At 46.6% G+C, this 26,328-nt stretch overlaps 1 long non-coding RNA gene and 1 pseudogene across 1 annotated transcript in view; one reads left to right on the top strand and one right to left on the bottom strand.

The window, feature by feature from the left end:
- LOC144323602 (uncharacterized) overlaps positions 1-26,328 on the bottom strand; it is a 59,499-nt gene that overhangs the window by 18,830 nt on the left and 14,341 nt on the right. The gene's annotated exons all lie outside the window — the stretch shown is intronic.
- On the top strand, positions 16,221-17,917 carry LOC144322997 (heterogeneous nuclear ribonucleoprotein A3-like; annotated as a pseudogene).

Genomic DNA, 26,328 nt, shown 5'->3' with positions numbered 1-26,328 from the left:
ATTGACACAACCTGGCACACTTAGAATGCGATCCACTTGGTTGTGGTATGTTATTTTTTTTTATATATTGCTGCATCTGATTTGTTAACATTTTGTTGAGGATTTCTATAAGTTCATGAAAAATATTGTTCTGTAGTTTTCTTCATGCTATCCTTTTTCTGATTTTGATATTATGGTAATACTGGCCTCATAAAATAAATTGAGAAGTATTCTTTCCTCTCCTATTTTCAGGAAGAGATTGTGTAATATCAGTGTCAATTTTTCATTAGATGTTTGGTATAATTCTCTTTGAACCCATCCTGGACATGGACAATTTTTAAAGATTTTATTTATTTATTTGACAGAGAAAGAGAGAGAGAGAGAGAAGCAGACTCCCCACTGAGCAGGGAGCCCACTAAGTGGCCTCGATCCGAGGGCCCCAGGAACATGACATGAGCCAAAGGCAAAAATTTAACCAACTGAGCCACCCAGGTGCCCCCATAGACTTTTTTAAAGTTTATTATTTTTTTAGTAATCTCTACACCCAACATAAGGCTTGAACTCACAACCTCAGATCAACAGTCGCATACTCTTCCTACTGAGCCAGTTGGGTGATTCTATAGACATTTTTTTAAAGATTTTATTTATTTATTCATGAGAGACACACAGAGAGGGAGGCAGAGACACAGGCAGTGGGAGAAGCAGGCTCTGTGCCAGGAGCCTGATGTGGGACTCGATCCCGGGACTCCAGAATCACGCCCTGGGCCGAAGGCAGGCGTTCAACCACTGAGACACCCAGGGATCCCTCTATAGACATTTTTTAATGGGAGATCTAAAATTATGAATTCAATTTCCTTGATGGTTATAGGACTTTTCCTATTATGTATCTCATCTTGGTTGAGTTTTGGTGGTCTGTGCGTTTAAGGAATTGGTCCATTTCATTTAAATGATCAAGTTAGAAGCATAATGTTGTTATAGTATTCTTTTATTGTCCTTTTAATGGCTATAGGACCTGTAGTGATATTCCTTGTTTCATTCCTGGTATTGGTGATTTGTGTTTTCTCTCTTTTTACCTTGCTGGTCATTCTGGAGGCTTATAAAATTATTCTTTTTTTTTTTTTTTTCAAAGAACCAATTTTTGTTTAACTGATTTTCTCTCTTGTTTTCCTGTTTTCAATTTCATTGATTTCTATTCTTTATCATTCCTTCCTACCGCTTGCTTTGGATTTATTTTCTTTCTTTTTCTTTTAATCTAGTTTCTTGCAATGGAAATTTAGGTTATGATTTGAGACGTTCTTCTTTTCAAACGTAAGCACTTTGTGTTATATATTTCCCTCCCAGCTCTACTTTACCTGCATCCTACAAATTGCTGTATATTTTCATTTTCAGTACAATGTAGCTGGTGATTTTTGAAAGTGGTACCAAGATGTTTGGAGGAGACAAAGACAGCTAACCCTAAGTCATACCCCAACCCTGAACAGCACGTAGGTGTTACCAGGAAGTGGCTGCCCAGGCATGTTTCCAAGGCATCCTGGGCCTTGGTGAGACAAGATGAACAGTTCTTGCCAATGGAGTGTGAGGAGCACTGCATGTTATTTCCAAGCCAACGCCATTAAGGAATAAATATTCTTTGTACACTTTTCCCTTCTCATTGACAGAGGCAAGTGGTGATGACAAAGCCTTCAGAGGTAGAGCCAAAAGAAGGAAAGAACAGAGGTCCCTGAATTACTACGTGGAGAAAAGCCTTCCACCAACCATGAACACTCATATTGGTCTGTTAAATGGGCAAGACTCGTGGCTCTTGAATTAGGCCGTTAATAGTTTGGAATGGACATGTTAACAACGGCTAGTGTGTCTTTGCTGTTAACCTCAAAAATCAGCAGTGTAACTTGAAAGATGCCTGCTAATGATACATTAAGGACGTGGGAACACACTTGAATCCATTTGTGGGCATTAGAGACCTTAAGTTTATTGCCTTGTTATACCTACTATACTGAGAATATAAAAAAAAAAAAGAAGAAGAAGAACATTTTGGACATGAGGCCTGATCAGAACTCCCAGCTCAAAAGCACTTGGGAGCAATTCAAACAAAAAAGCACAGCTCCAGAGCTATCATCTCTGACAATGCCTGCCTGGACCTCTGCTTTCTCACCACCAATGTCTGCTGAAGACAAACATCTGGAGAAATGAGAATCCCTGACCTGTGTCACCAGATTGTTTGTTTCCTACGTCCCCACGATGGGCGTGTAGATGCCTTGGGCTGGAGCTAGCGCTCCTAGGCACTGAGACTTCGTCTCGGTCCTTATGCTTCATTTTTGTAAATCAGAGAGGACGGGGTCCAGAACCGGATGCAGAACACAACCCCAAGCCGCCTCTCTGTTGTGCTTGCAATTAAGACAACCTGCTCTAGTCTTAGATCTCTTTTGTATCACTTGCTGTATCTGTCTCATTGGCCTCTTCTCTCTCTCTCTCTCTCTTTGCAAAGTATATTATATTTAAAATAGAAAGTGAGTGGTTATATTTTTAAAAGAGAAATATCTTCACTACCAGGCTAAACGAGGGTGCTTCACCCCATCTTTTCTCTTGGCTCTTCCTCTCCTGTGAAAGCTATTGAATTTGAGCTCTATTAACTCCTCTCTGGTTTATAAGCTCTGATTTATAGGACAAATTACCTATGTAGCGCTCAAGAAGGAACTTGTCTGTTGGATCACACTGGAGTTGGGCTTCACCGCCCTGCCCCCACGCCCGTTTATTCATTCATGGCATGGAGAGATCCAGAGGGCCAGAGCAATTTCATCAGCCCTTGGAATTCACGTACTGTGAGCCTCCTCTCCCCAGACCCTACCGCTACCATAAATAGACATCACGTGGCTTCCTTTTATGATAAGGTCAGAGGAAACGAGTGCACAGGGAGAGGCCGTTAGGAGAGTCAGAGCTCTGAGTTTCCCTGTAAAACCTGAACAGTGCTAGTCTTCTTGCCTGGGGGCTGGATCACAGAGGAGGGGCAAGGAGCAAGAGCAAGGTTCACCTCCCCAGGCGACTCCCCTGGATGCCTGAACCATTCCCTGACTCCCAGCAGTGGTCTCTGCCCTTAGCCATCTTTACCACGGGGGGTGAGGCCTGCACACAGCTCCCCTCCCCTGCCTCGCCAGGCTCTGTGGCTCCCCTGGTTCATTTTCTGATAGAGCTGTCAGTTTTTATTGCTGATAGGAGAAATCATTTTCTCTCTTAGCTGAATGTTAATTGGCCTCTCCCCTCTTTCATTCAGCCAGTAGGAGCAATCCCCTGGTCCCCACCCCAAGTAGAGGAGCATTCCAAAAAGACAAGGAAGGTGGTTCTTTCGAAATTGCTAAACCAGAGGTTTAGAAGCAGCTAAACAGGAGTGCACAGAGGGAGTTTTACCCACGCACTTAGTAAGCCCCCATGAGCTCTTCCCATCACAGGCTTACAGCTTCCACGCACTGCAGAGGACTCAGATTTAATAGGGAGATCTGTGAAGCCTGCCAGGTCTAGGGGAAGCCTCCATTGAAAATGTTTGAGATGCCAGGCACCCAGACAGTCTGATAGAAAGGCAGACTGACTAGGGATATCCAGGAGACAAGCCGATATACTGAAGCCAACGGTTTTATGTGAACAGAGCAGTGGCAGAGATAAGCCAGGATACCAGAGGCTCACAAGGGTCAGAGAGATGCCCTGGAGACAGCCAAACTGTAGGCCCACCGTACAGATTAGCTAGGGTTCAGCAGGAGGGGTGTTCCATGTTGAGGGGACAGTCTGTGCAAAGTCATGGGTGCATGGAATAGAGGGGTGCATGAAAGGAGCAGTGGGGAGCTTGGTTTGGATGAAGGTTGAGGTCATGTGGAGGAGCAGGTCACAGCAGGGCTTGGGGTGCCCAAGCAGGTGTTCTCCTCATATAATTTCATGTGCTAAAAAAAATAAATAGCCTGATGAAGATTTAAATTCTATACCATTAAGTTCACCAGCTTAAATTGTACAATTCAATGGTTTTTAGTATATTTACAGAACTGGGCATCTATCACTATAATCTAATTTCACAACATTTTCATCATCCCCAAAAGGAAACCTTCTGAGCAGGATTTTTGACAGGGTCTAGCCTGGCCAAATTATGCCTCCCATCAGCTTGGCAGCAGAGCAGAAAGGGGTTCAAAGGGGTAAACCTGGCCCCCTTCGTGGAGCCTAGGATATAAATGATGAGCACAGCAGCACCTAAAGGGTTAAAGATCCATGGCAGCAATGGGGGGAATTTCAGCCCCTCTCTTAGATTCTTATTCCTTGACAGGAAGAGAACTGGGTTATGAACACTCAGGCCATTTTTTGCTGGCTGGCTATTTAGTGGCAGTGATACAAATCAGTATTAGAGATAAATGTTGCCTATTTACAAAGAAAAATGGACAGAGAGGCCATATCGCAGCAAAATCCGGAATTCTGAAGTTTCTGCAACATGGCAATGGCACAGAGCACTATCCATATGGTCCATGAAGCAAAACCCACAGCTGGTCTCTACCAGTGAAAGGGCAGGGGCTCTGTCCTCAAAGGCCCTGTGGGGTGGCCAAAGTGCAATCACTGTGAACCAGGGCAGTGAACACCTGCCTCTGGGTAGTGCAGCTGGTCCATTCAAACCCAAAGTCCCTAACAAGGCAAGAACCAGAAAGAATGGGTGCCTCTGTGCTGTGGCCTTGGGGGCAGTGTGTCTGATCTGAGTGTGATATGATAATTATAATGTTTTTTTTTTAAGATTTATTTATTTTAGAGAGACAGAATGGGAGCAGAGGGTGTGGGGTGGGGAGGGACAGGGGGAGATGGAGAATCTCAAGCAGACTCCCTGGTGAGTGCAGAGCCCAAGTGGGGCTCAATTCCACAACCCCGAGATCAGGACCTGAGCCAAAATCTAGAGTCAGATGCTCAACTGACTGAGCCACCCAGGCACTCCAATTATTTATTTTTTTTCATTGCAAGTAAGAAACAAAAACAAAAGGAAATGAAATCAGCTTTCACAATAAAGGGGACTCAGTTCTGACAAAATCTTGACTAGAATAATGTGAAAAAAACCTCTCCCTACAAAAACAGAAATGCATGATAAAATATAACCACACAAATAAATTGTTAAGTGTGTAGGATGTGATTTGACCCCATGGCTGCTACAGGGAGGGATGTCAGAGAGGGGTAAATATCAGAACCAGTAACCCCGGGTCCTTGGCTTTGGCCTCCACATTGAGATGCATATAGAAATAGCAAGTAAGATTGCCAGCTGACAGGAGGTAGAGAGTTGAAACTGTGGCTCTTTGTAAAGCCAATCTCCTTAGAGATCCTTTAAGGGTTGATCGCTCAGTGAAAGGGTGGGCTAAGAAAACCCCATCACCAGGCACAAGGGATATGAGGAAGCTTGTCTATCACAGCATACGCAAGAGCAGCAGGGTTTTCAGAAAAGATTCTCTGAAAACTGCAAACTGCCTGTCTGCACTTTGAGAGTGGGTTGGAGGTCCAAATTTATATTGCGTGCATGGTCTGGGATTCATATGTCAAGAGAAAGAAATTGATACCAAGCTGGTGATAATCCTAGCCCACCTGGTAAAGCAGATGCAAAATGGCTTTAGAGGGACACTCTTAGAACTCAGGTAGCAGTCTCCAATTCCCACAGAAAAAAACAAGCTCTTCCAAAGATGAGCTCACAACATCAAATCCCAGGATGTGTGAAGAAAGGAGGTCATCTTGAACATGCCAGCAGGTGCCACAAACATGAGGATTAGAGCCCTAAGACAGAGAGAACAGAACAGCCCGCAGAGGAGAGTATGCAAGCAGAATGTTTCTATTGATTGAAGGCCAAAATGAAAGAGTCAGACTCTTAAGGAGATAACAATACATTATGAAGGCAAGAATGAACAGATTCGAGCAACATTTACAGATGGAATGACATGGTGTCTGAGATTTGGGAAGCCGTATGTGTACAACAGGAATGGCTGTGGGTTGATACTTGTTGAGCATGAAGAATGATATGTATATCTGGGCTTTTTATTTCCTTGTCTCTAATTTTACATACATTTGAAAATGTCCATAATGAAGATTAAAAAACAAACAAAATACAGATCTCCAGATAGAGCTCCTAGAAATGAACAATAAACATAATGAGATGGTAAAACTCAGGACAGGTCTGATGGCAGATTGTCCACAGATGAAGAGAGAATTGCTGGACTAGAAGATGTGAAAAAACATTCGGAATGCAAAGTAGAGAGATAAATATGTGAAAAACTTCAAGAGAGATTAAAAGACACAGAGGATAGGCCACCCCATTAGAGAGCAATTTGACATTATCTAGTGACACGCTATAACTCACCACTTTTACTTCTAGGCAAGTATCCTAAGGAAACATTTGCAGGAGCGCTAGGCTGCGTGTAAGAATGTTCACATCAGGGATCCCTGGGTGGCGCAGCAGTTTAGTGCCTGCCTTTGGCCCAGGGCGCGATCCTGGAGACCCAGGATCGAATCCCACGTCGGGCTCCCGGTGCATGGAGCCTGCTTCTCCCTCTGCCTATGTCTCTGCCTCTCTCTCTCTGTCTGTGACTATCATAAATAAATAAAAATTAAAAAAAAAAAAGAATGTTCACATCATGGGGCACCTGGGTGGCTCAGTGGTTGAGTGTCTGCCTTTGGCTCAGGTCGTGATCCCAGGGTCCTGGGATCGAGTTCCGCATCAGGCTCCACGAGGGGACCCTGCTTCTCCCTCTGCCTGTGTTTCTGTCTCTCTCTCTCTCTCTCTCTCTCTCTCTCTGTGTGTGTGTCTCTCATTAATAAATAAACAAAACCTAAAAAAAAATGAATGTTCACAGCAGTATTATGTATAATCGAGAAAAGGTGGGAATGAGCTAAATGTCCTTTAGTGGCAGAGAAGATCAATCGATTGCATTTATTCATATAACTGACTACTATAGAGCAGTACAGATAAACTGCAGCTAATGCATCTACATGGATATATCTCAAAAACATAAATTGCAGAAGGATATTTCAGAATTATGACTTTTAGGTAAAGCTTAAAAATAGAACACAATACTACATACTGTTTCGGGGTACAGGTACGTCTAATAAAATGTACTATTAGGAATAAATGGGATTGTTGCATACGATAATAAGGAACATCAACAAGACGTAAGAAGTCTGAGCTCTTATGCACCCAACAACGTGTCAAGGATGGTCAGAATTACATGGAGAAGTTGACAAATCCATTGTGCTGGTTTGGATCATCCACGAAACAGGTCCAGATGGAGTTGACACACAGGAGATTTATTGGGGGAAAGATGTGTGAAGGACAAAGAGGAGAATATGGAGGAGCCGGCTGGAGAGCCACAGACCACTCATGCAGGTCTGACATCGCAGAAAGAAGGAGGAAGCCTCCACGGTGTGACTGAGAGGAAGCTTTGGCCAGACAGATGGATTATCCCCAACCAAAGACTAGGGCAGAAATGGTCCTGTTCAGCTCTCATACCCCCTGGTGACTAGCCACTGGCTGGGAGCAGCCCAGGGAGGTGGGAGGTGGGAATGTGGTTTGGGTGTAAGTGCCACAGTAGGTCTGAAGGTGTCCTGGTTGGAAGCTCTCGGCTGACTACACTCCCTGCAGCAGGTGCCTCTAACGGGGAATCTGAGCAGCACACGTGCAAGGCTGCCACAGGTACCATCACAGGAGAATATCATAATATACACCTTACACAGCCCTCAGCGACTGACTGATCAAGCAGGCAAAAACAGAGACATTCTCCTAAAGATTAATGCCAGGAATTGAAGAACTGACCTTGCAAAGCATACATGGGACTTTTATAAAAATCATACATATAGTAGGTCACAAAGCCATGACGACCCATACAAAAAACCAAGAGTCGGCCATGATAAAATAAGATCAGAAATAAAGCATAAAACTTTTTTTTAAGTCATAGGTTTTGAATTTTGTTTGTTTACTTATTTATTTATTTATTTATTTATTTTAAGTAGGCTCCACACCTAATGTGGAGCCCAACGTAGGACCTGAACTCATGACCCTGAGACCAAGACCTGAGCTGAGATCAAGAGTCAGACACTTACCTGACTGAGTTGCCCAGGCATCCCTGTTTTGAAATTTAAATTCATGGGTCATCCAATGAATCCAAATGTCATATGAGAAATAAGGAAATATTGAGAACTAAAGGATAATTAGGTCACTATGGGCTGAGAGTAGACAGGCACTGCTAAGGAAGTGTGCAGAGGGAGATTTATAGCCTTGTACACACATTAGAGAAGAAGAAATGTTCAAATTGAGCGAGCTAAGCATCCAGTTCCAGAAGTAAGAAAGAGAATAGAGGGCAGCCTGGGTGGCTCAGCGGTTTAGCGCCGTCTTCCACCCAGGGCGTGATCCTGGAGACCCCGGATCGAGTCCCACATCAGGCTTCCTGCATGGAGCCTGCTTCTCCCTCTGCCTGTGTCTCTGCCTCTTTCTCTGTATGTCTCTCATAAATAAATAAATAAATAAATAAATAAATAAATAAATAAATAAATAAATAAAATCTTTAAAAAAATGATAACTGAGTTTAGTGTCTTGGACATAAAAAGGATACAAGGCTAGAGGGTATATATGATTTGGGGAAGCTCCCATCAGGTAGGAAGAGACAGGGGGTCTGATACGAGGGCCCTGGTTCCCTCCTCCTGGTCAAAACAGCAGTGGGAAGGCCCAGCATGAGTGTGGTACCAGAACAAAACAAAGGACACTGGTGGGAAGGCGAGAACCAGGCAGCACCGGCTGCTCAGTGGGCACCAGGACAGGCTGCCAGGACCTACCGCAGCCCCATCTTAAAGGCAGGAGCCGGGAGCCTGGACCCCGTCTTGAGAAGAAGCAGAAGGAGGGTTGACTGGGAGCCTGAACCTGAATGCACTTGAACTAGTGTCTTGATGCAATTGAGTTAACGCAGGAGTTTTTGAAGCCTGAAGAAAAAGACAGCTTTTATTAGCAAGTTCACAGTGTTTTAATTTTTTTTCTTTTTCTGCCTAAAGGTGGGAGTGGGGACTTGTGAGCAAGACAGTTACATTTCTGCATATCTCTGCTTACAGCATGAGGATTTTTATCCCACGATGGAGGCGTGCACAGGGTGCTAAGGAGCCAAAGGGCCTGGGTGTCAGGAGGCCAGTTTCGTGGGCATCCAGCCAGGGCAGCCATGCAGGCTCACATGGGCTTGTATTTAGAGTTTTATGCTCTGTGGCCACTATCTTGAAATTCTTAATAATTTTACCTTTGAATTTGTGTGTTATAAGTGAAGTCTGAAGGGACAATGGAAGTGGGGGCTTGGGGGCTTGGCTCTCAGGCAGTCCCTGCCTCCTACTACCTCTCTGGACTAGGTGGTTCTCAGCCACCTGCCTCCTGGCCTCTGCCTCCCCACCCCAGCCTGCTCTGCCCTCAGCCCAGGCTGGTGGCTCAGTCATGTTAATGGGAAGGGGCACGTGGGGGAGGCCAGTGCATTGCTATAGCCCTCTGTTCCCAGCAGAGGCCTTGGGGTGGACATGGTGGACATGGTGGCAACTGTCCTTCCCTGGGCAGCCTGTGCCACGGTGTGTTTAACTCCGTGGGGACACGCCTCTGCCCAACTCCTTATCCAAGCACCAACTTTCATTCTCTTGGGGTTCCCCATCCACTAGGAGCTGGGGTGGCAGGCTCGTGGGAAGGGGAGATTGACTTCCAGCCTCACAGCCAGGGCACTGTTGTCCCACTATGGCAAGAGGGAGATCCTGGTGGCTCTGAGGGTCAGCACTCTCCCTTTGAGTACCCTCATGCCCAAGGGGGCATAACATTAAGTAGTGAACCAAAAGCCTCATGTCAGGCTTTGGAAGAAAGGGGAAAGCTTTGTCTGCTAGTGTCTTTTCCCTACTTTCTGAACAAGAGGCCTACATTCCCATCGCACACTGGGCCCCCAAAATCATGCAGCTGACTCTGGCATCAGGGAAGCTCTCCCAGGAAGGAAGCCTGCTGGGCCTTCGGCTGGGCTGGTACATCACTAGCAGGCCTCCTCCTCCTCGATGGCCAGGACCCAAAAGGCATCGCCCTGTTTCCTAGGCTGCCATCAACGTGGGGCCACGGTTTCAGAAATACTGAGGCCGGACTCCTGCACCACTTAGAACATGTCCAGGGTCCTTTCTCCCAAATAACTCAGGGTCTCCACGGGCATCTCACTTATTTTCTCTGCTACTGCATGATTTTTGCCGCCTTCCTGCTCTTCTCCCTGGGAGGGCTGCCTTGGAAGCCATCTGCAGCCCTCGGAGCCCGACAGAGCATTCCACCACGACCCACCAGTGGGCCTCGATCCTCATCTGCACAGACACGTTGGTATATTAATAGCGAAGACACCTGCTGCACCTACTGGGTGCCAGGTGCCCCACGAAGCACTGATTCATTTAATCCTCTCACACCCCAGCAAAGTACGAGGTATGCACTTAGCTCTGCCATTCTGCACGTGGAGGGCGTGAATGAGTAAGGCGCGGGGGAGTTAGGATTTGAACCCCGGCAGGGAAAATCGCAATTGTAATGATGAAACACAGGAGTTCGCATACGCCTGAAATGGCATGCTGGAAACCCGAGTGCAGGCGCTGAGCCTGGAGCTTCACCTGCTGGAAAAAATTTTACCAGCAAAGGGGAAACATGAGTCACTAACATTATGATGAGAGAGCACCCAGCCTGGAGAGCTTCGGTGAGGTTGGGCGGCCCCCCGGGATGGAGAAGGGGCAGGGAGGGCATCTGGGACAGAGGAACACAGGGTAGGAACACAGGGTGGGGAGGGTGGTGTCAGATGGCTGGGGGCACAGACACATCCAGAAGCCACCATCAATCGCTCACCTGGGTCCCAGGCCCTTCGGATTCCAACACAACCCAGGGAGCAGCCCGGTCCCTGCGGCCTACCACTGCGCACCCCGACTCTAGGCTAACAGGACCACTCGTAGGAAGTCGTAACACTAAATCTGGCTGACTTAAAGGCCAGGGCGAGATTTTAGATTTTTAATAAAAATGTTATGTACTTGGCCGCAGCTGATTTATTTGAAGCCTACCTTTATTTCTTTCAGTCGCGGGGGGCCCAATCTGTTTCCAAGGTTGACTGATTCCCCCCTCCCTCTCAGCAACTACCACCTCTTGGAGCCTGCTCCTTCCCCATGTGACCCCAGATCCGTCTCTGCATTTCTCCTGTGTGGCACCTGGAGGCTTTAGGGTTTCTGCCCACCTGTGGTTTATGACTGTCACAGTCTTTTCTGGGAACAGAGCAAGACTGCGGCCTCCCCAGCCTGAAGCCTGCGCTGGGGGACGAGGTCAGCTCAGTTCCCCACACAAAGCAGGTGCTGCCCCTCCTTCCCGGACACACATTTGCCAGCCAAACAGAGGCCACACTTTGAAGACAACTTCACGAAGTTACAACCATGACATTCTGGAGGGCAGTGGTTTCTGGGAAAGTGCCTGCGTTTGCTTAGACACACTTCTCCTGAGATCTTTGCCAAAGAATCCTGGAATTAAAACTCAGTCATTTGTGGGGATCCCTGGGTGGCTCAGCGGTTTGGCGCCTGCCTTTGGCCCAGGGCGTGATCCTGGAGTCCCGGGATCTAGTCCCACGTTGGGCTCCCTGCATGGAGCCTGCTTCTCCCTCTGCCTGTGTCTCTACCATTCTCTCTCTCTATGTCTATAATAAATAAATAAATCTTTAAAAAAATAAAAAATAAAAAAAAATAAAACTCAGTCATTTGCAAATTAAAACTGATTTTTAAAGTAATATCTAATCAGTGTCGCCCATGTGTACACGCATTCACACATAACATATTTCATGCAGACACACATTGTGTCTTTAAACCTCATTAGTCTTCTGTGAACTGTGGAAATACATGAAGACCAACCAAATAAGAAAAGTAAAGGCCATTCTTTCTGAACTGGCTACAGCAAAGGAGTGAGCCAGTGTCACTTGCATTTTGACAAAGAGTCAAAAGCGGACAGAGTTGAGAAGGTCTGGTGTTTTGTGGTTGTTCTTTTTTTTTTTTTTTTTTTTTTTGTGGTTGTTCTTTTTTTTTAAGATTTTATTCATTTATTTGAGAGAGAGAGAGAGAGAGAGAGCACAAGCAGGGGAAGTGGGAAGCAGAGGCAGGGGGACAAGCAGACTCCCCACTGAACTGGGAACCCAATGTAGGACTCAATCCCAGGACCTCGGGACCATGACCTGAGTGGAAGGCAGATGCTTAACCGACTGAACCACCCAGGCGCCCCAAGTGGGGAAGGTTTATCATGGAAGAAGCCTTCTTCGGGTGTGCCCTGATGGGAGGCTGTTGGCCTGGGGAAGCTGTAGGTGGCGGCCTACAAGGGGGTGCCCCATGTGATTGGTGAGGTGTACCTATTTGGCTTCCTCTGGTTGGTCCTAAATTGGAAGGGGGCACAAAAATTAGGGAGGCTGTCAGTTATTAATCTACATCTGGTCATCTGGGGTCAACTGTTACAGAAGTTGTTTAGCTTTGTGGATTGTCACCAGAGCTAGGAACCTGGCTTCCTGCAAGTCTGATTTACAGTAGCCTGGCTTCTAGGGTTATTTATTATAGGTCAGGGGGTTGGTTTCCTGGGCAGGTTGCTGCAGCCCATGAGTCAAAGTTCTATTTTTACATATGCTCTGGCACTGTCCGTGTTTACACTCAGTCTCTCCGGATAATTATATAAGAATTGTTCAAGTACGTCCATTCTTTCTCTCTGAAGTGTAAATATGCCCACTCACCAAGTTTAAAAGGTGACCTTATCAATGAGTAGTGGTTATCTGCTTAAGATCGTCAGATCTCAAACAACTTCATAAAGCAAATGCACACAAACCACGCATTACTAAGATGTAGCTGCCTCACAAGTAGAGCCAAGCTTGTGTTGGCAACAGCGCAGAGATCATACAGCAACTGCAGTGGGACAGAAAATCGTGGCATCTCCTCTTAGAGCTGTGGTCGGGCTCCTCACCTGCCACCCTCCCTGCCCCGCCCGGATCCCGAGCACTATCTCCCCAGGCGGCACCACTGAATGAACTCTGGTGGACAGAGAATTAGGGACAGAGAAAAAGTCACTTGTTAATACAGTTCAGAAAAACTCATGCTTCCCCCTCCCCCTTTTTAAAGATTTTATTTATTTATTCATAAGAGACACAGAGAGAGGCAGAGACACAGGCAGGGGGAGAAGCAGGCTCCCTGCGGGCAGCCGGATGGTGGACTTGATCCCAGGACCCTGGGATCAGTCCTGAGCCAAAGGCAGACACTCAACTGCTGAGCCACCAGGTGCCCTTCCTCCTAACCTATTAGGACACATAACGTGGCCGGACTGCCCTCCTGCAAGGGAGATGATGGGGGTCTTTGGAAGACCCGTCCTCTGTCTCCAGCCCCCCTTGATGTAGGCACTGAGGAGGCGATGCTCCTGAAGCTGGTGCCCTTTCTTCCATCGGGGACGCACGGAGTTCTTCTCTGGGAGCATTTCCACCATCGGGGCCCCTGCTTTCTAACCAGGTGCTCCCAAGCCCATTACTTCACTGTGGCACCAAATTTCAAACAAAGGCAAGAAAAGGGGACCAAGGATGTGAGGCAAGCAGGCCCCTGGCCAGGTGCCGCAGAGGTGGAGTCGGGGGACCCGGACTGAGGCCTCGCTTTGCCCCTGAGTCAATAATGACTTTTGGCAAGCCAGTTGTTTCATTCATTTCGTTTCAGATTTTTTTTCTATTTATTGGAGAAAGAGAGTGTGTGTGTACAACTGAGCCACCCAGGTGCCCCAGGAGCAATCCTTTTACAACCTAAGCCCAATCCTATTATTCTGCTCAAAATTCTCCCATAGACTCCCAGCTGCCCCAGGGTGACAGCCAACGTCCTCACAGTAAAGTACAAGGTCCTGCCGGACCCACACCCACCGTCTCAGATCTCATCCTACTCCCTCCTTCACTCACTGCCCAGGGACCCTGCCGCTGAGAGGTGATCTGTCCTGGTGTGTGGCTGCTGGTCCAGCATGATTATTAATGGTGCCACCTTCCCTCCCAGAGGCCCTGGTTTGGATGATGAATTTGATGGCTCTGCTGGCCTCTCCCCTTGCCGTTTCCTCCGCCTGTCCTGCTCTTTTCCCAGAGAGTTGCCTCCTTCCGTCACTTGCTTTGGGTCTTTGCTCACATGTCACCTTTAGTGACCCGTTAATGACCATGCCATTTATGTGGCACCCACCCCTGACCCCAGCACCTGCTACCCTCCTCCTGAGCTTGCTCTTCCCCTAGCCACCACGCTGTTTATTTTCCTCATTTGTTGATTATGTGCCCCCCACCGGCCATGCAGGCTCGGTGAGGATGGGCATCTTTCAGGTCTTGTCCGTGCCTGGATACCTACGACCTAAAACAGTGCTTAGCCCATGGGGGCACCTGGGAGAGTGACTGGATTAGAGTGGAGTGCCTCTTTGGATAAGATGGTCAGAGAGGGGGCAGCCCCCGTGGTGCAGCGGTTTAGCGTCACCTGCAGCCTGAGGTGTGATCCTGGAGACCCAGGATCTAGTCCCATGTTGGGCTCCCTGCATGGAGCCGCTTCTCCCTCTGCCTGTGTCTCTGCCTCTCTCTCTCTCTCTCTCTGTGTGTGTGTGTGTGTCTCTATGAATAAATAAATAAAATCTTAAAAAAAAAAGATGGTCAGAGAGGGTTTCTCTGAGTGGTTCACACTGGAACTAAGATCTGTATTATTTTCCCTCGGCTGGTCTGCTGCACCCAAGTGGCTGGTCTGGTGCACCCAAGTACTAGAAACTTGGTAGCGTAAAACAATGCAGATTTATTATCTGACAGTTCTGCAGGTCAGAAAGTCCAAACTGAGCCTCACTGAGCTAAATTCAAGGTGTTGTTGGCAGAACTGTGTTCCTTTCTGGAGGCTCAGGGGGAGAACAAGTATTCTGGTCTTCCAGAGCTTCAAGAGGCCATCCACATTCCTTGGCTTGTGGCCTCTGCCTCCCTCTCCAAAGCCTGCAGATCTTCCTCAAAATGCCATCTCTCGGGATGCCTGGGTGGCTCAGTTGGTTAGGAATCTGCCTTTGGCTCGGGTCATGATCCTAGGGTCCTGGGATCGAGCCCCACATTGGGGGTCCCTGCTCAGTAGGGAGTCTGCTTCTCCCTCTCCCTCTGCCCCTCCCCGCTGCTCCTGCGCTTGCTCTCTCTCTCTCTCTGAAATAAATAGATAAAATCTGTATTTAAAAAAGAAAGAAACAAAGTCAATTGATAGCAAACTTTATTCCATTTGCAACCTTAACTCCCCCCTGCATGGAACGAAATATATTCACATGTTCCGAGGATTAGGATCTGGACATCTTTGCAAAGAGGTATTAGACTGCCTTACCACAGTGGGGATGCTACTCTGGAGAACAGTGGTCAGGAGGGGCTTCTCTGAAGAGCTGGCATTGAAGGCAAGGTACAAAGGACAGGAAGGAGTCACTCATGTGAAAAGCCAGAACTTTTCAGCCAGAGGAAATAGCATGTGTAAAGACCCGGGGCCGTGGAGAACTTGGTGTCTCAAGAAGCAGAAGGCTCACCCAGACTGGCTACAGTATTTTGACTAAAGGGAACAGTGGTCCTGGGTGACATTGGGAGAAAGGCTTAAATTTGCTAAATGGACAGATTTACCCTTCAAAGAGAAGGGGTGGGTTTATTTTCAAACCACTGGGATGCAGGGAAACAAGATCTGGGATGATGCTGGTATTTTACTGGATCACACTAAAGCACTGGCCAGCAAAAGGCTCTATAGAAAACGTGCACACAGCTCTTCCTGCAGCCTGCAATGCTTGCTCACTTGTTTAGTATGAGGCAGTTTCTATCAGCTGTCAACTTTATTTGTTTATTTTAAAGATTTATTTATGGGCAGCCCGAGTGGCTCAGTGGTTTAGCACCACCTTCAGCCCAGGGCCTGATCCTGGAGACCTGGGATCCAGTCCCACGTCAGGCTCCCTGCAGGGAGCCTGCTTCTCCCTCTGCCTGTGTCTCTGCCCCCCTCTCTCTGGGTCTCTCATGAATAAGTAAATAAAAATATTTAAAAATAAATATTCATTTATTTGAGAGAGAAAGAGAGGAAGAGAGCATGCTCATGAGAGCAAGGGGAAAGGCAGAGGGAGAGAGAATCTCAAGCAGACTCCCTGTTGAGCATGGAGCCAACACAGGGCTCGATCCCACACCACTGGGATCATGACCTGAGCTAAAACCAAGAGTCAACCATATTGAACTCGAGTTGGAAGAGGCGAGTCCAGTCTCAAAATGGAGGTAAAACCACCACCCGGTCGCCCCCAGCCCAACTCTGGCCGTCGCCACCACTGCCAAGGGGAGGAGGGCCATGATCCAAAGGAACCAGAGCAGTTGAGAAAACTGTTTATTGGTGGTTTGAGCTTTGAAACTAGAGATGATAGTTTAAGAGAACATTTTGGAAAATGAGGCACACTTACAGACTCTGTGGTAATGAGAGACCCCCAAACAAAACGTTCCAGGGGTTTTGGTTTTGTGACTTACTCTTGTGTTGAAGAGGTGGATACAGCAATGTGTGCCCGACCACACAAGGTTGATGGGCGTGCAGAGGAACCAAAGAGAGCTGTTTCTAGAGAGGATTCTGTAAAGCCTGGTGCCCATTGAACAGTGAAGAAAATTTTTGTTGGTGGTATTAAGAAGATACAGAAAAATATAATTTAAGAGACTACTTTGAAAAGTACGGCAAAATTGAAACCATAGAAGTTATGGAAGACAGGCAGAGTGGAAAAAAGAGAGGATTTGCTTTTGTAACTTTTTTTTTCAAGATTTATTTATTAAAAAAAAAAAAAAAAAAGATTTATTTATTCATGAGAGACACAGAGAGACAGACAGACACAGGCCGAGGGAGAAGCAGGCTCCATTCCATGCAGGGAGCCCAATGTGGGACTCGATCCCAGGTCTCCAGGACCACACCGTGGGCTGAAGGCAGCGCTAAACTGCTGAGCCACCCGGGCTGCCCTGTAATTTTTGATGATCATGATACAGTTGATAAAATTATTGTTCAGAAATACCCCACTATTAATGGGCATAATTGTGAAGTGAAAAAGCCCCTTTCTAAACAAGAGATGCAGTCGGCTGGATCACAAAGAGGTCATGGAGGTGGATCTGGCAACTTCATGGGTCGTGGAGGAAACTTTGGAGGTGGTGGTAATTTTGGCCGTGGTGGAAACTTTGGTGGAAGAGGAGGCTATGGTCGTGGAGGTGGTGGCAACAGAGGTAGTTATGGAGGAGGTGATGGTGGATATAACGGATTTGGAGGTGATGGTGGCAACTATGGTGGAGGTCCTGGTTATAGCAGCAGAGGCTATGGTGGTAGTGGACTAGGATATGGAAACCAAGGAGGCAGATATGGTGGTGGTGGTGGAGGATATGATGGTTACAATGAAGGAGGAAATTTTGGAGGAAACTATGGTAGTGGTGAGAACTATGATTTTGGAAATTGTAGTGGACAACAGCGATCAAATTATGGACCCATGAAGGGGGGCAGTTCTGGTGGAAGAAGCTCGGGTGGTCCCTATGGTGGTGGTTATGGATCTGGTGGTGGATATGGTGGATATGGTAGCAGAAGGTTCTAAAAAATTTTCAGAAGAAAAGGGCTACAGTCCTTAGCAGGAGAGAGAGCAAGGAGTTGTCAGGAAAGCTGCAGGTTACCTTGAGACAGTCGTCCCAAATGCATTAGAGGAACTGTAAAAATCTGCCACAGGAGGAATGATGATCCGTAGTCAGAAAAGTTACTGCAGCTTAAACAGGAAACCCTTCTTGTTCAGGACTGTCATAGCCATAGTTTGCAAAAAGTGCAGCTATTGATTAATGCAATGTAGTGTCAATTAGATGTACATTCCTGAGGTCTTCTTTCTGTTGTAGCTTTGTCTTTTTCTTTTCATTACATCAGGTATATTGCCCCATGAATTGTGGTAGTGGTACTAGGAGCACAAAAATTAAGGAATTTTTAACTTAAAAAAAAAAAAAGCAAGAGTCAGATGCTTAATTAACTGAGCCACACAGGTAACCTTATCTGGCATTGACTTTATTATCTTTTTTAAAGATTTTATTTATTCATTTATGAGAGACACACAGAGAGAGAGGCAGAGACACAGGCAGAGGGAGGAGCAGGCTCCATTTGGGGAGCCCAATGTGGGACTTGATCCCAGGACCCCAGGATCATGATCACACCCTGAGCCAAAGGCAGATGCTCAACCACTGAGCCACCCAGCCTCCCAACGGCATCGACTTTAATACATGCTCCATCTACTAGCTGCTGCCGCCCTTCCCTGTGGGCAAGTCGGGTTTGGAGCTGTGTCCAGAAAGCAGGTGAGGTCCTGTGTGTGAAGTCCATGAAGGAGTCACCTTCCATCTGGGGAGGCTGTATTTGGTGGGGCCACAGACCCTGGTGGAAGGGGATCCCTGGCATGAATAGAGGTGGGGAAGGGTCAATGAAACGCACATGCGTGCTCCCCCCAGCTCTCTGAAGACTCTTTTCCTTCTGTGTTAGTTTTCTACAGCAGCCACTGGAACAATGACCACAAGCTCAGAGGTTGAAAAGAACAGACATTCATTCTCTCACAGTTCTGAAGGCCAGAGCCCAAAACCAAGGTATCACTAGGGCCATGCTCCCTCTGAAGGCCCTGGGGAAGGGTCCTTCCTTGCCTCTTCTAGCTACTGGTGGTTCCTGGCTGTGAGGGACCAAATGTCTGTACCACCCCCCTCCCCCAACCATGCACAGGTTGAAACCCTAACTCCCAGTGTGATGGTTTCAGGAGGTGGGATCTCTGGGAAGCGTATAGGTTTAGATGAGGACATGAGGGTGGAGGCCCAAGATGAGATTAGTGCCCTTATAAGAAAAGACATGCTGAGGGATCCCTGGGTGGCTCAGCGGTTTAGCGCCTGCCTTTGGCCCAGGGCGCAATCCTGGAGTCCCGGAATCGAGTCCGGCGTCAGGCTCTCGGCGTGGAGCCTGCTTCTCCCTCCTCCTGTGTCTCTGCCTCTCTCTCTCTCTCTCTCTATGTCTATCATAAATAAATAAATCTTTTTAAAAAAAAGAAAGAAAGAAAGAAAAGACATGCTGAGGACGCAGCAAGAACACAGCCATCTGCAAACCCAGAGGAGAGCTCTTACCACACACCAAATCGGCCCCCACCTTGATCTTGAACTTCCCAGCCTCCAGAACGATGAGAAATAAATATCTGCGTAAGCCCCTGGTCTATGATGTTTCATTTCAGCAGCCTAAGCAGACCGGACACCCACCGGCGCTCCTTGGCTTGTGGGAGCATCAGGGCCATCTCTGCCTCTATCTTCCCATGGACTTCTTCCCTCTGGCCAGTGTCTTTATGTCCAAACTTCCCTCTTCTTCTAAAGATTCTATTCTTTGACTAGTATTCTAAAGATACCAGTCATTGGATTAGAAACCCCCCTATCCCAGGGGGACTCTCTTATTAACGTGCAAAGATCCTATTGCTAAATAAAATCACTTTCGTAGTTTCGGGGCAGACACGCATATTTGAGGGACCCTGTTCAACCCAGTAAACCTTCAGTTCCATTAGCCTCTCCAGGCCACCCCAACTCACTCTCCTCGAGCTGCCCTTGCCTGGAAACCACCTTCTCGGAATGACCTTTCTTGGTTGTGTGTCCACATACAAGTTGTCCCTTCTCTTTGTCCCCATCATCCTTTCCCCAGACTTGGTCCACAGTCACAACTATTTTTATCAGTGAGTCTTTCCACAAGCAGACTGCATGTAGATACCTCCTTTCAGGGCCCTTCTCTCTGCAAAGTGCTCATCTTAGAAAATCTGGATAGATTCTGAGTTTGATCTTTATACCAACTGATTACACACACACAGTCTCACTCACCCTAATGGCATGGCTGCGCTGCCCCAAGCTGCTAGCTGACTTCAGGCCAAAGTGCCAAAGGAGGCCCAAGGAAGGAGGAAGACACTGAATGCTATGTATGTTCTCTGCCATGCCCCAGTGGACACTGGCCCTAGAACCCACAGAGGCCACTGGCCATCCTCCATTTGGAAAAGGAGGCAGTTAAGGCATTGGGGGAAAATTTTTTTTTAAGAATTTATTTTTAAGTAATCTCTACACCCAACATGGGGCTCGAACCTGCAACCCCAAGATCAAGAGTCCCATGCTCTACCCACTGAGACAGCCAGGTGCCCAAAGGGGCCTTGGAAGGTTTTTTTTGTTTGTTTTTTGGTTTTTGGTTTTTTGGGTTTGGTTTGTTTTTTTTTTTTTTTTTTTTTTTTTTTTTTTGCCTTGGAAGTTTATAGGACTTCCTCAAGGCCATAATAAATATGTGATAAAAGGAAGACTCTGGAATCATGCCCAGTTGTCTTTCTTTCTTTATTTATTTTTAAGATTTTATTTTATTTTTTTATTTATTTGAGAGACAGAGAGAGAGCACACAGGAGAAGGAGGAGGAGGGAGAGCGCAGACTCCCAGCTAAGTAGAGAGCCCAACATGGGGCTCTATTCCAGAACCCTGAGATCACGACCCCAGCCAAAGGCAGCCCAACCAACTAAGCCACCCAGGCACCCCTTTAGCTGTCTTTCTAATCTCCCACCCTGCCTGAGCTAGGCCCTGTGCACCCAAGCCTTTGAAGGACTTCCCACCCTCCCAGTCTACACTGTGCTTCTACCGAGCAAGGATCCCACCTCCAGCTAGTCCTACAATATGTGCCAACCCATGGCCCAGGGGAGGTGGATATTATCCCTCCCTCCCGGGGGGGTGGCAGACAGTGAGAAAAATAATTTATCACATGCTTAAATCACATTTCCCCAGGATGCCTGGGTGGCTCAGCCAGTTAGGCTGCTGCCTTTGGCTCAGGGTCCTGGGATCCAGGCCCACGTGGGGCTCCCTGCTCAGAGGGGAGTCTGCTTCTCCCTCTGCCTCTGTTCCGCCCCCATGCTGTCTCTCTGTCTCTCTCACATAAAATCTTTAGATAAATAAAAGTCACGTTGTGCACCTGCAAACACTGCCAGCTTTGCCTGGCAAAGTTGCACAGGAGCTGCGTGGCGCTCTAAGTCCCTCCACAGGCAAAGCCACGATTTCCTCGGCAGGTGGATGCACATGGAGCATCCAGAACCTATAATAACCAGAACCTATAATAACCCACGCTTTGCAACAAGCGCTTTTTCTCCCTCTTCATTATTGCCTCGCTTTAAGAGGAGGAGGGAGTAACACACTCCCCTGGTTACAAAGAGACTCTAGGAAATGTGCTGCAGGAGGCCACTCTGTCGCCAAGAAAGACAATGGAATACATTTTAAATGTCTTTCCTGGCTCTGAACCCTTTGGAGGAATTCACTTTACAAGGAAAGGGAACGAGGCCCTGCGTCTCCAGCCCGGCCTTGGGTGCTGCATGCGTGTGGGTCCCAGGTCCCAGGTCCCAGGTCCCTGGCTCCCCGAGGTCAAGGCCAAGGTCGAGGTCGCAGAGGTGGACCTAACACAGGCTCCTAGGGCTTCCAATGCAGGACATGCTCACAAAATGCAGTTGTTCTCTGCAATGGCTCATGTCCCTTCCTGTTTGATGTGGGTTGTTTTTCTTTTTTTTTTAACATTTTATTTATTCATTCATGAGAGACACACAGAGGCAGAGACATAGGCAGAGGGAGAAGCAGGCTCCCTGTGGGGAGCCTGACATGGGACTCGATCTGAGGAGCCCGGGATCACCACCTAAGCCAAGGCAGATGCTCAACCACTGAGCCACCCAGGAGCCCCTCCCTTTCTGTTTGGAAGGCACCTCTGTCTGTGCCCACTGAACCCGCACTCTGCAGAGGACAAACTCGATTAGAGTCTCCAGAGCGCTGTATGTCACTCTTCCGTCTCCCCCCGCTGGATAGACAGGCCCTTAAGACTCTGGGTACCTTTGGTGCATAGCAGAGAACCTGGCTCGGTGGCCATGACCCGACTAATGCTTGAGGGATGGATCCCTGAGCCGTTGCCAGCGTTAAGCTCCCAAGGGACCGTCCATTTCTGGTGCTTTATAAATTCCTCGTGGGGGGAGAAAAGTCACCAAAGATTCCAGCCAGCAGGAACTTAGAAATGGAGAGCTTGGAATTATTTGCTCTGAATGTATTGCTAAACCAGCCAGGCCATTCTTTTCTTTTTTTTTTAAGATTTTATTTATTTATTCATGAGAGACAGAGAGAGAGAGGCAGAGACACAGGCAGAGGGAGAAGCAGGCTCCCTGTGGAGAGCCCGATGTGGGACTCGATCCTAGGTCTCCAGGATAATGCTCCGGGTGGAAGACAGGCACCAAACCACTGAGCCACCCAGGGATCCCCAAGCCAGGCCATTCTGACAATTGATCTGTGGACCAGCGGGGTCAGGAGTTAATGCTGGCACTAAACGCTGGTGACAATGGTGTCTGATGATTTGGCAATTTGGCCCACTTAGGGGAAGGGCCAGGCTGAATCAGTGAAAAGTCTGAATTAAACAAAATATAATAGAATGTAACCATTTTTTTTTTTTAAGATCTACCTATTTATGAGAGAGAGCAGGAGTGAGAGGGACAGAGGCAGAGAGAGAGAGAATCCCAAGCAGACTTGCCCTGAGGAGGGAGCGGGTAATAAAGAAGGGAATTCAGGACTCAATCTCATGACCTGAGATCACCACCAATCAGAGTCCCATCCTTAACCCACTGTGCCACCCAGGTATCCCCAAATGTAGCCATTTTAAATGATCTCTTAATAACCTTATTTTAAACAATTGCACATACTATAAATGAGTTTGTTAAGGTAAATTTGAGGGGAGTACCTACCTTTCAGAAGTGAATGAAATGATGTTTTGACTCATGCTATAGATGCATTTGAGGACCAAAGTAAATCGTTTCAACTTCATATGGTTTCTATCACCCAGGAGGAATGAAGATGCAGTGTTGGTTATCAAGTAAGACACTCAAATAAACAACCTTTTTCTCTCCTTAACTAAACTTATAAAACAATATAATAAAGGTCTGTGAAAACATGATCAAATAATCAACTTTTATTTAAAATCAGTATTTGGCTATTTGAAAACCAAAGTATCCTTTCATACCCAGAATATATGGTTCCTAACACCAGAAAAATCATTTTAACCATGACCTTTGACCATCTAAATGGTCTTTACCATTTTCAAGAGAAAATCACTAAGTCCACTGACATTCATCACAGACAACCAAATGGGACATACGTTTGTGGTTTTTAGTTTATTTATTTCGGGGCGCCTGGGTGGCCCAGATGGTTAAGTGTCAGACTCTTGGTTTCAGCTCAGGTCATGGTCTCAGAGTTGTAACATTGAGCCCCACATCAGGCTCTGCACTCAGTCTGCTTGAGATTCTCCCTCCCTCTCCCTCTGCCCCTACCCCCTCTAAAATCAATCAATCTTTTTTTAATTAAATAAAATTAATTTATTTTTTAGTAATCTCTACACCCAATGTGGGACTCGAACCCATGACCCCAAAATCAAGAGTCTCATGCTTTTCTGACTGAGCCAGCCGGGAGTCCCGGACTGTGTTTTTTTTTACATTTCAAAAATATTCACATGCAAAGAAACATTTTCCAGAATCCTTGTGCCTAATAATTATGTAATTGCAGAAAAGTTGGCCCAAATCCTGATTAAAACTATTACCTTCAGGAGACATTTTGGAGAGAGATTATGGGATAACTCATATCTCAGTATCTAACTGTCTCCAGGTTATGATTTTGGTCGCTTGTATTTTCTATTTGCAAAGTTCTGCATCAGCACCCATCTTATAGACAGAAGAATTGGAGCACAGAGGCCACACACAGAGCCAGGGACAGAACTGGTCATGACCACGTGAGCTGTCTTCTTCTGCCGTGAAGCCACCAGAACTCGGTGGAGGCTCCACACTCACCCGCTCATCCGTCTGTTTTAGATACACACAGAGCTGAACGATTCAGTATCTACACGCAAGCTTGTCTTAAAAGGCTGCATTTAGTTTTTTAAATCTTATTGATGTGTAATATGTAATAAATATTGAATGCTAATCATATATTGAGGTTTTAATTTTAAAAAATCTAATACAGGCTTGCCCATGTACAAATAACACACAGAGTATGGAGTTGACAAACGCTTCCTGTGAGTAGAATCCGTATTGTAAGATCAAGTGACCACTTCATGCTATTTTAGGGTTTGCATTTTAGGGTTTGATGCATTTTAGGGTTTGATGCAGTATTCACGGAGTACTGTAAGATTACCACACGAGAGTGATTATCATATACTAATAGTAATAACTACATACATGGGTTTCACATTTTATAAACCTGTACTTTATTGTTTATTAAGTACAGGTTTATTATTATATTGCTAACATAATTTTTTTTTAAGATTTTATTTATTTATTTGACAGAGAGAATGCAAGAGAGCACAAGCATGGGGAGCGGCAGACAGAGGGAGAGGGAGAAGCAGGCTTCCCGCTGAGCAGGGAGTCCTACTTGGGGCTCAGTCAGGACCCTGAGGTCATGACCTGAGCTGAAGGCAGACGCTTAACTGACTGAGCCACACAGGTGGGAATACATAATGACAAAATTGGGAATACAGAATGATATCTTGCAGAATTAATATTCCATGAAATGGTGTTTGGGAAATGGTGATTTCACATAAATCCGATGAGTTTTAAGGGTATGAAAATTTTTTCCTCTTTCTCCAAATTAAAAAACAAAACAGGGATCCCTGGGTGGCGCAGCGGTTTAGCGCCTGCCTTTGGCCCAGGGCGCGATCCTGGAGACCAGGATCGAATCCCACGTCAGGCTCCCGGTGCATGGAGCCTGCTTCTCCCTCTGCCTGTGTCTCTGCCTCTCTCTCTCTCTCACTGTGTGCCTATCATAAATAAATAAAAATTAAAAAAATAAATAAATAAAAAACAAAACAAAAAACAATAAACAAATAAATAAACAAACAAACAAACAAATAAATAAATATTGAAAAAAAACAACAACCAAGAATACAGTGGGCAAGGCACCTCAATGGCCCAGTCAGTTAAGCATCTGACTCTAGGTTTCAGCTGAGGTCATCATCTCAGGGTCATGGGATCGAGCTCCGCATCAGGTTCTGCGTTCACTCTTTCCAAAAAATAAAAGAATACCGCAGGTAGGGCAGCCTGGGTGGCTCAGCGGTTTAGCGCCGCTTTCAGCCCAGGGCCTGATCCTAGAGACCCGGGATTGAGTCCTGCGTCAGGCTCCCTGCATGGAGCCTGCTTCTCCCTCTGCCTGTGTCTCTGCCTCTCTCTCTCTCTCATGAATAAATAAAATCTTAAAAAAAAAGAAAAAGAATACAGCAGGTATAATCTAAGAGAGAAACCTCCAGGCTGAAGTCAGGAGACCCTGGATAAACCATTTCATTTCTCCAGGCCTTAACTTCTTTGCTCCCTGTGGTCCTGGATTCAGCTCACACCAGGATCTATGGCCTGACCTTTCACCCAGCCTTTCTGTCCAACTCCCAAGCCTGGCTTGAGAAAGCTCATTCAAAGCGAACTTTCCCTCTCTGCTTAGGATCAGTCTCAGGCTATGGGCCTCCTCCACAGGAACCAGGCTGCTCCCATGTGGGCTCAAAGCATGTTTGCTAGATGAATCAACGACCCTAGAAAGCACCCACAAATTACTATGATGTGGCAGTGTGGTGTTGTGAGGAGAAAGAGACGGGCATCTACTTTGAGGCACTGCCATTAACGAGAACATTGGCCAGACTCTTACAGCACTTTACCTTTCCTATCTTTTTTCTATCCCTTAATATATTTTGCAACATCCTACTTGGAGCTGACTTGCCAAATTTGGTAAAAGCAAAGGAGAGAGGGATGGTGGGAGGTGAGCACCACTCAGCTATGCGTGTGCTTCTACTGACACCAAAGGTTTGCTCTGAGACGGACACCGGAGCCCAGGCACAGCCTGCCACAAGCGCTGGGGAGTACACACCCGCGTGGGCTGTCTGAGAAAGGCACACGAGGAGCTGTCTGTAATGGCAAAACGGGGTGTGCCAACCGCCGATCAAGTCCCACATAAAAGTTGATTCCCCACTGTTCCTGGTCTGTGTCTCATTTTGCGGGTATGTATTAGAAAAATATACCAGCACTCACGAAATCCCCCTCCTGCCCTTTCAAAAGCTATAAAGGAGAAAAGGAATTAATTATGCCGAAAGTGGAGTCATAAACCCTCAATGGGCATGGCAGGAGGAGCCCAGGATGATCTATTAGGATCAAACAGATGGCTTCAGCCTTCCTTCTAAAATTGTGCCTGTACAACCACCATTTAAAAATATACCCATAAAAAATAATAAAATAAAATAAATAAAATAAAAATATACCCATAGTCA

The sequence above is a fragment of the Canis aureus genome, chromosome 11 (genome assembly GCF_053574225.1).
Source record: "Canis aureus isolate CA01 chromosome 11, VMU_Caureus_v.1.0, whole genome shotgun sequence".
NCBI classification, from domain to species: Eukaryota; Metazoa; Chordata; class Mammalia; order Carnivora; family Canidae; genus Canis; species Canis aureus.
This window is presented reverse-complemented; position numbering and strand designations above follow the sequence as displayed.